We start from the raw sequence: 12,500 nt of genomic DNA, 5'->3' as shown, positions 1-12,500 counted from the left end.
CGAGAACAAGACGGTGTTAACATGTAACTCATCTCAGTTTAATGTGTCCAAGAAGCCGTCCACCAACAATACATATCGCCATCATCATCATCAACAGCATCAGCAACATCATCATCAACCACCACCACTATCATCATTATCATAAATAACTTCTTCGATTTTATATTTAAATTCACGAATTCTTCTTCCTTGTCTCCTCGGCTTTGGAAAGGCGTGAATGCAATGACTCATTTCTGACGCAGAATGGGGAAAAACAAGTTGACACCACACCATGGGGTATTGTTCTCAAAACCTGAACACAAGAATTCATGTTTCTCTCAATGTCGTAACCAAGACAGCTGCGAGTTTCTTCTTTTTCTTCTTCATCCTCTTCGACTTCTCCTCACCCCTCTCCTTTTGTCTCTTAAGATTGATGCATAATGCATTTGACAGAGTTGTTATCACTTCAAACTACTGATTTCGTTTCCCTTTCGCTTTTTGTGTGTCTGTCTTTCTTCCAGTTCTCTCTGTCGTCTGTCTGTCTGTCCTTCCTCCTTCACGTTCTCTCTTTCTCTCTCCGCTACCTCTGTCTCCTGGCATATTTCTACCCCCTCCTCTCTCTCTCTTGGCCCATTTCTACCCCTTCCTCTTTCTCTCTCTCTTGACCCATTTCTAACCCTTCCTCCTCTCTCTCTCTTGGCCCATTTCTAACCCTTCCTCTTTCTCTCTCTCTTGACCCATTTCTAACCCTTCCTCTTTCTCTCTCTCTCTCTTGACCCATTTCTAACCCTTCTCTCTCTCTCTCTCGGCCCATTTCCAACCCTTCCTCTCTCTCTCTCTCTCTCTCTCTCTCGGCCCATTTCTAACCCTTCCCCTCTCTCTCTCTCATGGCCCATTTCTAACCCCCTCCTTTCTCTCTCTCACTTGGCCTATTTCTACCCCTCCTCTCTCTCTCTCTTGGCCCATTTCTACCCCTCCTCTCTCTCTCTCTTGACCCATTTCTAACCCTTCCTCTTTCTCTCTCTCTTGACCCATTTCTAACCCTCCTCTCTCTCTCTCTTGACCCATTTCTAACCCTCTTTCTCTCTCTCTCGCTTGACCCACTTCTAACCCCCTCCTCTCTCTCTCTCACTTGGCCTATTTCTACCCACTCCTCTCACTCTGTGAACCTGCTTCTTTTCCTCTGTATTCTTCTTCTACGCTTCTCTGTCTTCCCAACCGCCCTCCCCCTCTCAGCCCCCACAGCTCCTGTCCGTTTTTGTTCTCCGATCTTTTCTCTGCACAGTATTTCTTTCAACTTCTTCACTTCTGTTTGCACTTTCCAGGAAACTCCAAGGCGCCAGGCATTACAGCGCACCATTCTGTCGGTCCTCCAAGTTAAACTGGAGGACCTGTTTTCACCCTGTCATATCGTGTCTTTCTTTCCTTTCATACCGTCTTTCTTTCCTTTCATACCGTGTCTTTCTTTCCTTTCATACCGTGTCTTTCTTTCCTTTCATATCGTGTCTTTCTTTCCTTTCATATCGTCTTTCTTTCCTTTCATATCGTGTCTTTCTTTCCTTTCATACCGTGTCTTTCTTTCCTTTCATATCGTGTCTTTCTTTCCTTTCATACCGTGTCTTTCTTTCCTTTTATATCGTCTTTCTTTCCTTTCATACCGTGTCTTTCCTTCCTTTCATACCGTGTCTTTCCTTCCTTTCATACCGTGTCTTTCTTTCCTTTCATACCGTGTCTTTCCTTCCTTTCATATCGTGTCTTTCTTTCCTTTCATATCGTGTCTTTCCTTCCTTTCATATCGTGTCTTTCCTTCCTTTCATACCGTGTCTTTCCTTCCTTTCATACCGTGTCTTTCCTTCCTTTCATATCGTGTCTTTCCTTCCTTTCATACCGTGTCTTTCTTTCCTTTCATACCGTGTCTTTCTTTCTGTGTCTTTCCTTCCTTTCATACCGTGTCTTTCTTTCCTTTCATACCGTGTCTTTCTTTCTGTGTCTTTCCTTCCTTTCATACCGTGTCTCTCTTTCTGTGTCTTTCCTTCCTTTCATACCGTGTCTTTCTTTCCTTTCATACCGTGTCTTTCTTTCTGTGTCTTTCCTTCCTTTCATACCGTGTCTTTCTTTCCTTTCATACCGTGTCTTTCTTTCCTTTCATACCGTGTCTTTCTTTCTGTGTCTTTCCTTCCTTTCATACCGTGTCTTTCTTTCTGTGTCTTTCTTTCCTTTCATACCGTGTCTTTCTTTCCTTTCATACCGTGTCTTTCTTTCTGTGTCTTTCTTTCCTTTCATACCGTGTCTTTCTTTCCTTTCATACCGTGTCTTTCCTTCCTTTCATACCGTGTCTTTCTTTCCTTTCATACCGTGTCTTTCCTTCCTTTCATACCGTGTCTTTCTTTCCTTTCATACCGTGTCTTTCCTTCCTTTCATACCGTGTCTTTCTTTCCTTTCATACCGTGTCTCTCTTTCTGTGTCTTTCCTTCCTTTCATACCGTGTCTTTCTTTCCTTTCATACCGTGTCTTTCTATCCGTGTCTTTCCTTCCTTTCATACCGTGTCTTTCATGCCGTGTCTTTCTTTATTTCATACCGTGTCTTTCTTTCTTTCCTTTCATACCGTGTCTTTCTTTCTTTCCTTTCATACCGTGTCTTTCCTTCCTTTCATACCGTGTCTTTCTTTCTTTCCTTTCATACCGTATCTTACTTTCCTTCCTTTCATATCGTGCCTTTCTTTCCTTCCTTTCATACCGTGTCTTTATTTCCTTTCATACCGTGTCTTTCTTTCCCCCTTTTGTCTCCTATTTTCCAGACACATATCGTTCTGTTTACTTCCCTTTATTGCTTTATTTTCTATATTGTCCTCTGTATTTCCATCTTCTGTGCGTCAGTGGCTTTTTCTTTCCCCCTCCGTATACACTTTGCTTCAACAGGAATGCGTCTCTTCACTTGACAGCCATCAGCAAGAAGCGATCCTGACGAAACTCTCCACATGGCGATACGGCCACTTCTGTTGGATCCTAACGAATTCTCCACTTAGCGATACGGCCACCTGCTGGATCCTGATGAACTCTCCACATGACGATACAGCCACTTCTGTTGGATCCCGATGAACTCTCCACATGGCGATACAGCCACTTCTAATGGATCCTAACGAATTCTCCACTTAGCGATACGGCCACTTCTAATGGATTCTGATGAACTCTCCTCACAGCGATGCAGCCACTTCTGTTGGATCCTGGTGAACTCTCCACATGGCGATACAGCCACTTCTAATGGATCCTGATGAACTCTCCTCACAGCGATACGGCCACTTCTGTTGGATCCTGATGAACTCTCCACATAGCGATACAGCCACTTCTGATGGATCCTGATGAACTCTCCACATAGCGATACAGCCACTTCTAATGGATCCTGATGAACTCTCCTCATGGCGATACAACTACTTCTAATGGATCCTGATGAACTCTCCACATGGCGATACAGCCACTTCAGTTGGTGCTGAACACGCTGCCCTGCCCTTTGGAGAGACACCTGACTCACACAACATCCATTGGGAAGCTGAACACCCGTCGCTTTGCCCTCTTTCCCTCTTGTGTCCGAAGCTTTTTTTTCAGGATTTAAAATTTAAACTGGCGAACTGTTTTTGAACGTTTTATTTTCTTTCCTATTTTTTGATAGCACGAAGTCATTGTGATCTGTGTTGCACCTGTTCGGGTGACAGTGAGGCTGGTCGCCATGGTTGATTGCAATGCTGACCGGGTGCGGATGCTGTCACAAAATGTCCTTCTCCTCTTCCTCCTCCCCCTCCTCCACCTTCTTCTTCTTCTCCCTGAACTCTGTGAAAACCACAGAGGCGCCACACAGAACTGTTCACCAGATTCCTCCAGGTCTGTTGGTTGTGTGTCAACGCCTGGGTCTGGGCAAATGGTTTTCCTGTCCATTCTGCAGCACTGTCAGTCCATCGTCTTCCTCCTTCAACAGTTCACCAGAGGACTGTGTGGATCTTGGTTCGTGGTCATACCGAGGTGGCTGTCTTTTCTGTGGCTGTCCTTTCTGTGGCTGTCTTTTCTCAACTCATGTCAGCAGAACTTCGTAAGGTCCGGTGTGCAGATTCATGGTTTGGTGCACTTGTTCACGGGTGATGTGACCGATCAATGTATCTGATGTCCAATGTCCTGTGACAACACCTCATTTCCATGGCTTCAGTTCTTCACTCTAATCCCGCCTTGAGTGAGTGTCCAAGCATTCAGGAAGATGGAACATACCTGTGCTTATTGTGCTTCCATACAGGTTTCAGTATGGACAGGGCATAAAAGTACACAGGATGTCACACTGACAGCAAGTCCAGTGGACATGCCATTTTGTGTGGTGGCGGTAAGGTCCCCCTCTGGAGAAGACCCTGCTCCGTCACAAGAGTGGCTCAGAGAGCGTGCAGGGAGTTGTAGATAGAAAGAGAAAGAGAGACAGAGAGAGGGGGGGGGAGGGCTGGAGATAGAGAGAGAGAAGAAGGGAGGGATGGCGGGAGGAGTAGGAAGGAGGGAGGACAGAGTGGGGGCGAGGAACAGGGATAGAGAGCAACAAAATGATTAGCTAAGAGCTTCTGTTCTTTTCATTAGGCCTTAACAAAAAAGGCAACAACAACACACACACACACACACACACACACACACACACACACACACACACAGTGAAGAAAAGGAGGAGGAGGAAGTGAAGGAGGAGGAGGGGAGGAGGGAAAGGTGGAGAAGGAGGAGAAGGAGACGAAGAAGAATAACAAGAAGTTTTATCTGCTAATCTAGTATGCACAAGAGCCCAGACTGATACGTGGCTGTAATGTAAGAAGTTCATCTTTCTTTACAGAGACCGTAATGGCTCCAGAAAACAATGTAGAATTTGATACAAACTTACAAAGAGAAGAAGAAATAGTAGTATAAGGAAAGGAGAACAAAAAATGACAACGATCTCCTTGATGAAGTTAATGTTACATTATGTTTTCTTTAACAAGAAGAGAAAAACGGAATGAAAATCGAAAAGAAAAAAAAAAAAACTGAAGGGAAAACGTACCTTCCTCTACTAATGAGAGAACAAGATAGACACAGAGACAGAGAGGGGTCAGAGAGATGGCAGAGACACAGAGATAAGAGAGACGGCAGAGACACAGAGATAAGAGAGATGGCAGAGACACAGAGATAAGAGAGACGGCAGAGACACAGAGATAAGAGAGATGGCACTGAGAGAGATAAGAGAGACGGCAGAGACACAGAGATAAGAGAGATGGCACTGAGAGAGATAAGAGAGATGGCAGAGACACAGAGATAAGAGAGATGGCACTGAGAGAGATAAGAGAGATGGCAGAGACACAGAGATAAGGGAGACGGCAGAGACACAGAGATAAGAGAGATGGCAGAGACACAGAGATAAGATGGCAGAGACACAGAGATAAGAGAGACGGCAGAGACACAGAGATAAGAGAGACGGCAGAGACACAGAGATAAGAGAGATAGCAGAGACACAGAGATAAGAGAGATGGCACTGAGAGAGATAAGAGAGATGGCAGAGACACAGAGATAAGAGAGATGGCAGAGACACAGAGATAAGATGGCAGAGACACAGATATAAGAGAGTTACTGGAATTTGATCGAAGAAAGCATACGTAGAGCCAATGACACCACAAACAAATTCTTGATTCTTGGTGATTTTAATACTGATTTCCTAACAATACCATCACCCCACTTAGTAGATATTTTGAATCGCTACCATATTAAGCAGTTAATAAATGAACCAACGAGGATTACCGAAGTAACAAGTTCATGCTTAGATCTTATACTTACTCAAAGCCCCAGTATGATCAAATCAACGGATGTCATGCCTGCTATCTGCAGTGACCATAGTGTACCTTATGTGGTTGTCAAGAATACAGTAGTTAGAGAACAGTCATTTAAAAGAACAATTTTCAATTACAATAAGTTAGATACATATAGATTTTGCAATCTCCTACACCAGGTTAATTGGGATGAAGTGACCAATAATAAAACAATTGACGAAAGTGCGGAAACGTTTTCAAATATTATAATGGATAAAGCAAAGCAATGTATGCCAACGAAGACTATCACTGTACGTCCAAATGATGTCCCTTGGATGACAGATGAAATTAGGCTGCTAATAGAGGAACGTAAAATAATTCATAAATTAGCTAAACAAACTAACAAACCAGAAGACTGGCAACAATTTCGGTGTTTTAGGAACTATGTTACATATAGAGAAAAACAAAGACAGCTTGAGTATATCACCAATTTAGAAAATAAGATAACAACTTCATCCAATTTTGGAACAAAAGAATGGTGGAAACTTGTTAAGTCATTTTTGAAAAAGAAAGGTGTTGGGTCAGATGAAATTCCCCCTATTATATCTAATGGTATTGTCTATTATAAAAACAAAGATAAAGCTGATGTTTTTAACAAGTTTTTCATTTCACAATCCACTCTTGAAGACAGCGAAAAAGATTTACCAGATATTCCATTCCTCGACTTAGAACTTACAGACATAGCGCTTACTACTTCTGATGTTGAAGGTGTTATTCTAAATCTAAATAAAAATAAAGCGGTAGGGCCAGATCTTGTACATAACAGATTGTTAATTGCCTCATTGCCAGCCATTCTAGACCCACTAACCAGGATTTTCAACAAAAGCCTTCATGAATCAAAATTTCCTCTGGTATGGAAAACAGCACATGTAAATCCTCTGCATAAAAAAGCTTCGAAGGAACTTTGTAGTAATTACCGTCCAATCTCTTTGCTTAGCTGTGTTGGTAAAGTCCTTGAGAGATGCATCCATAAGCAAGTTTACAAGTTTTTTTCATCAAATCATATTTTATCTCCTTCCCAGTCAGGTTTTATTCCTGGTGATTCGACAGTAAATCAGTTGCTCTGTATTTATAATGACTTATGCTCATCTTTTGATAATGGAGTCACAACCCAGGCTGTGTACTTTGATATATCTAAAGCTTTTGATCGAGTTTGGCATAAGGGACTTCTTCTGAAGTTAAGAGCGAATGGCATACGAGGCAAATTACTTGACTGGTTTTCCGATTACCTCTCTAACCGTATCCAAGCAGTTGTTATAAAGAGTGATAAGTCTGATTACAAAGGAATACCCGCAGGTGTTCCTCAAGGCTCTGTACTTGGTCCACTATTATTCCTTATCTATATCAATGATATTGTATACGACATCCATTCAAACATTAAGCTATTTGCAGATGATACAAGTATGTCCTTAGCACTAAATAACCCAAACATCCGTGCACAAACACTCAATTCTGACTTAGAAAAGATAGATTCTTGGGCTAAGCGATGGAAAGTCAAATTTAATGAGGGGAAAACAGAGTTATTAAATTTTTCTCGAAACACTGACACAATTTTACCTCTTACTTTTGGCATCACACCATTACAATGTACAGACACACATAAACATCTAGGCGTCATACTCCAAAACAACTGCAAATGGGAGGAACATATTAAAAGTATAATCAATGCTGTAACTATGTTGGTTTCTTGTCTTAAGACGTATAAGTACAAGTTAAATAGGAGAGCATTAGAAATCATGTACAAATCATTCATATTACCACATTTTGACTATGCTGATATTGTTTGGGATAATTGCACAGATGCACAATCAGATTCTCTGGAAAATTTACAGCTTGATGCATTAAGAACCATAACTGGAGCTGTTCGTGGGACAAGCCACCAAAAAATATACCAAGAATCAGGGTTCTGTACACTTAAGGAAAGAAGGAAAAGACACAAACTTGTGCATTATTTCAAGATGGTTAACGGTCTATGCCCTAACTACCTAAATGGTCTTGTTCCTGGTCTTGTTTCAGACAATAACCCTTACCATAGACGCAGGTCATTGGAACGCACCGTACCAAGATTTCACACCGAACTCTATCGGAAATCATTCATACCATCTACTACTTATCTCTGGAATTCTCTACCTGATTATGTTAAAACCAGCAATTCCTTAAGCCAGCTTAAACATTACCTATGTGCTAACGATGCTGTAGTGCCTAGCTATTATTACTATGGTAAACGGAAGGAACAAATCATTCACTGTCGACTTCGTCTAGGGATTAGTGACTTAAGAGAAGATATGTTCAACAGACATTTAATAAACGACCCACTTTGTGCTTGTGGCACTGCAAGCGAAACTGCTGAACATTATTTATTATTTTGTCAAGACTTTCATATGGCTCGGGCAAACACAATCTTAAATTTATCTCCAAACTACATTCACGTTAAAATTCTGTTGCATGGAGATCCTGTTCTCCAAAATCATACAAATATATTCATATTTCAAACTGTCCACCAGTTTATCTCCGATTCAAATAGATTTTAGCTTAGAAAGTATTGTGAAGAAAGAGTACAACATGATTCTATTCGTAAAATATATGTTGAATTTTTTGACTGACCAAATATTCAAGGTGAATGGATTGGCCAATGATCTGTTAGAATTTCTCCTCTCCCCTCTGTTCCCCCTCCTCCACCACCTTACCCTCCATTCTTCTAAATTTTCTTCTTCTTCTTCGTGTTTTTCTTCTATTAGGCCAATTACTTTGGTGATAACAAATTTAATCTCATGTTAATATTGATATTAGCATTATTTTACTATATTATGTACTGTTTGTTTATTTGTTTTATTTCATCATTACATTACTTACTGTTTATGCATGTTATTTCATACAAGTCATAATATGGTTCATCTGCCGTCATGATAAAATTGAAGTGCAACGTTGTGAGCACAGTATAAGCTTTAAGCTTGTTGATGCTCTTTTGTCATTCAATGCATTGTAATCATGTGTATTGTTGAATAATTAAAGTTTATTTAAACCATATAAGAGAGACGGCAGAGACACAGAGATAAGAGAGATGGCAGAGACACAGAGATAAGAGAGACGGCAGAGACACAGAGATAAGAGAGACGGCAGAGACACACAGAGATGGATAAGGAGAGACGGCAGAATAAAATGGGAATGAAGAGGGTGGGAGGAGGGTAGGGGGGGAAAGGGAAGGTGAGAGTATCAGGCAGAAATGAAAACACACTGTGCCTGAAGAATAAAAAGCGTGACACGAACAGAATACGACGAAGACAAGGAAGGAGGAAAGAAATAGAGAAGGAAAACAAACAACAACAACAACAACAACAAAAAAAGAGAAATCGATATAACTCCATAAGAGTGAAAGAAAGAATGAAGAGAAATAGAAATCGACAATCTCCAAACGAATGAAAGAAAGAAGAAAGAAAGAAATACAAAATGAAATATAGAAAAGGATGAAGTCAAACGAAGAATAAAACAAAATCTGAAGAAAAGGAACAAGTGAGAAGATACTCGGATTTTGATAATGCTGAGAGAAGGAGGCACATTAATATATCATTTCAAATAGAAACTGTGAGAGCGAGGAGAAGAACAAGAACAACAAGCAAGAGAAGAACAAAAGCGAGAAGAAGAAGAAGAAGAACACGAAAAAGAAGAAGAAGAAGGAGGGGGAAGAAAGGAGGAGGAGGAGGAGACGGATGTAGCACTTGAAAACTGAAGGAGAAAAGACGATGACAATATTGTAAAAAATGTAAATACCAAACAGAAGAAGAGGTGGGGAGAGGGAAACGAGTGGAAGGAAGAGGAAAAGCAAGAGGAAGATGAAGAGGAAGACGAGAGGAAGACGAGAGGAAGGAAGAGAAAGCGCAGGAGGAAGATGAAGAGGAAGAGGAGGAGAGGAAGACGAGAGGACAGGAAGAGGAGGAGCAGGAGGAAGATGAAGAGAAGGAGAGGGAGACGAGAGGACAGGAAGAGGAGGAGCAGGAGGAAGATGAAGAGAAGGAGAGGGAGACGAGAGGACAGGAAGAGGAGGAGCAGGAGGAAGATGACGAGGAAGAGGAGGAGAGGAAGACGAGGGGTAGACGAAAAGCAAGAAAACGACGACGGAGAAGAAAACAACGGCAAAAGGAAAACACATGCGGAAACTGATGAAGAAAAACGAAGAGGAAGAAAGCAGAAAAGGAATCACATTATAAATCATTGTTGGTTTGGGGGGGGGTCTTTTTGTTGTTGTTGTCATTTTGAGGGAAGCAAATGTTACGTGAGGAGGGGGTGCCCAAAGTTAAAGCTTGAAGTTTGTCTGCTGGTGTAACGTAGAGGATCACCCGCCCCCGGATTTCTCCTTCTGCACTTTGCTTTTCATGGTGTGAATGTTTACCTCAGGAGGATAGTTATAACCCGACCTGTATGTGCGTGTGGTGGTGTTTTTTTCTCAGTCAAAATGGAGCCACTCCTGCTTTCTTCTTCATCTTCTCCACACACCCCCCCCTCCCCCCCCCGCCCCCCACCTTTGTTGATTGTGAGCACCCTCTCACCTCTTTCTCTCACACATTAACACACACACACAGGGAGAGAGAGAGACAGACAGACAGACAGAGACAGAGACAGAGAGACAGAGATTACTGATCATCAAGCAAAAAGGGAGGGGTTTGGGGATGGTAAGGTTCTGTGGTTACGCCATGTGTGTGCTGCAATCTTTTCTTTCGTTCCGAGTTCAGTTTTCCGAGTTTGCACAGGTGTGCGCGCCCGCGCGCCAGTGTGTGTGCGTGCCTATCAGGGGAGAGAGAGAGAAAGGGCAGGGAGAGAGGGAGACAGACAGACAGACGGGATGACCAGTGGTGAAAGTTGTCGTCTGCTGTCCTCAACCTTGCTGCTGGTGAGAAGAGATAAACACAGATCAGGAAATACAGCACGTCCATAGCCAGAAATACAATAAGAATGCATTCGAATATGCATGGACGCACAGGCACACTGACATGACCATCAGTGATCAGTTGGCACTACTGACGGTTAGCGCTAAAAACAGTAGTGCTATCAATACGTAGTGCTAAAAACAGTAGTGCTGTCAACACATACCGCTAAAAACAGTAGTGCTATCAATACGTAGCGCTAAAACAGTAGTGCTGTCAACACATAGCGCTAAAACAGTAGTGCTGTCAACACGCAGCGCTAAAAACAGTAGTGCTGTCAACACATAGCGCTAAAAACAGTAGTGCTGTCAACACATAGCGCTAAAAACAGTAGTGCTGTCAACACGTAGCGCTAAAAACAGTAGTGCTGTCAACACGCAGCGCTAAAAACAGTAGTGCTATCAACACATAGCGCTAAAAACAGTAGTGCTATCAACACATAGCGCTAAAAACAGTAGTGCTGTCAACACGTAGCGCTAAAAACAGTAGTGCTGTCAACACGCAGCGCTAAAAACAGTAGTGCTATAAACACATAGCGCTAAAAACAGTAGTGCTATCAACACGTAGCGCTAAAAACTAGTGCTATCAACACATAGCGCTAAAAACAGTAGTGCTGTCAACACGTAGCGCTAAAAACAGTAGTGCTGTCAACACGTAGCGCTAAAAACAGTAGTGCTGTCAACACGCAGAGCTAAAAACAGTAGTGCTGTCAACACATAGCGCTAAAAACAGTAGTGCTGTCAACACATAGCGCTAAAAACAGTAGCGTTGTCAACACGTAGCGCTAAAAACGGTAGTGCTGTCAACACATACCGCTAAAAACAGTAGTGCTGTCAACACGTAGCGCTAAAAACAGTAGTGCTATCAACACATAGCTCTAAAAACAGTAGTGTTATCAACACATAGCGCTAAAAACAGTAGTGCTGTCAACACGTAGCGCTAAAACAGTAGTGCTGTCAACACGTAGCGCTAAAAACAGTAGTGCTGTCAACACGCAGCGCTAAAAACAGTAGTGCTGTCAACACGTAGCGCTAAAAACAGTAGTGCTGTCAACACGCAGCGCTAAAAACAGTAGTGCTGTCAACGCGTAGCGCTAAAAACAGTAGTGCTGTCAACACGCAGCACTAAAAACAGTAGTGCTGTCAACACGCAGCGCTAAAAACAGTAGTGCTGTCAACACATAGCGCTAAAAACAGTAGTGCTGTCAACACATAGCGCTAAAAACAGTAGTGCTGTCAACACGTAGCGCTAAAAACAGTAGTGCTGTCAACACGCAGCGCTAAAAACAGTAGTGCTGTCAACACGCAGCGCTAAAAACAGTAGTGCTATCAACACATAGCGCTAAAAACAGTAGTGCTATCAACACGTAGCGCTAAAAACAGTAGTGCTATCAAAACATAGCGCTAAAAACAGTAGTGCTGTCAAACACGTAGCGCTAAAAACAGTAGTGCTGTCAACATGTAGCGCTAAAAACAGTAGTGCTATCAACACATAGCGCTAAAAACAGTAGTGCTATCAACACGTAGCGCTAAAAACAGTAGTGCTATCAAAACATAGCGCTAAAAACAGTAGTGCTGTCAACACGCAGCGCTAAAAACAGTAGTGCTGTCAACACGCAGCGCTAAAAACAGTAGTGCTGTCAACACATAGCGCTAAAAACAGTGCTGTCAACACGCAGCGCTAAAAACAGTAGTGCTATCAACACATAGCGCTAAAAACAGTAGTGCTATCAACACATAGCGCTAAAAAC

This window comes from Babylonia areolata, chromosome 6, assembly GCF_041734735.1.
Source record: "Babylonia areolata isolate BAREFJ2019XMU chromosome 6, ASM4173473v1, whole genome shotgun sequence".
Classification (NCBI taxonomy): Eukaryota; Metazoa; Mollusca; class Gastropoda; order Neogastropoda; family Buccinidae; genus Babylonia; species Babylonia areolata.
Note: the sequence above shows the minus strand (reverse complement) of the source record.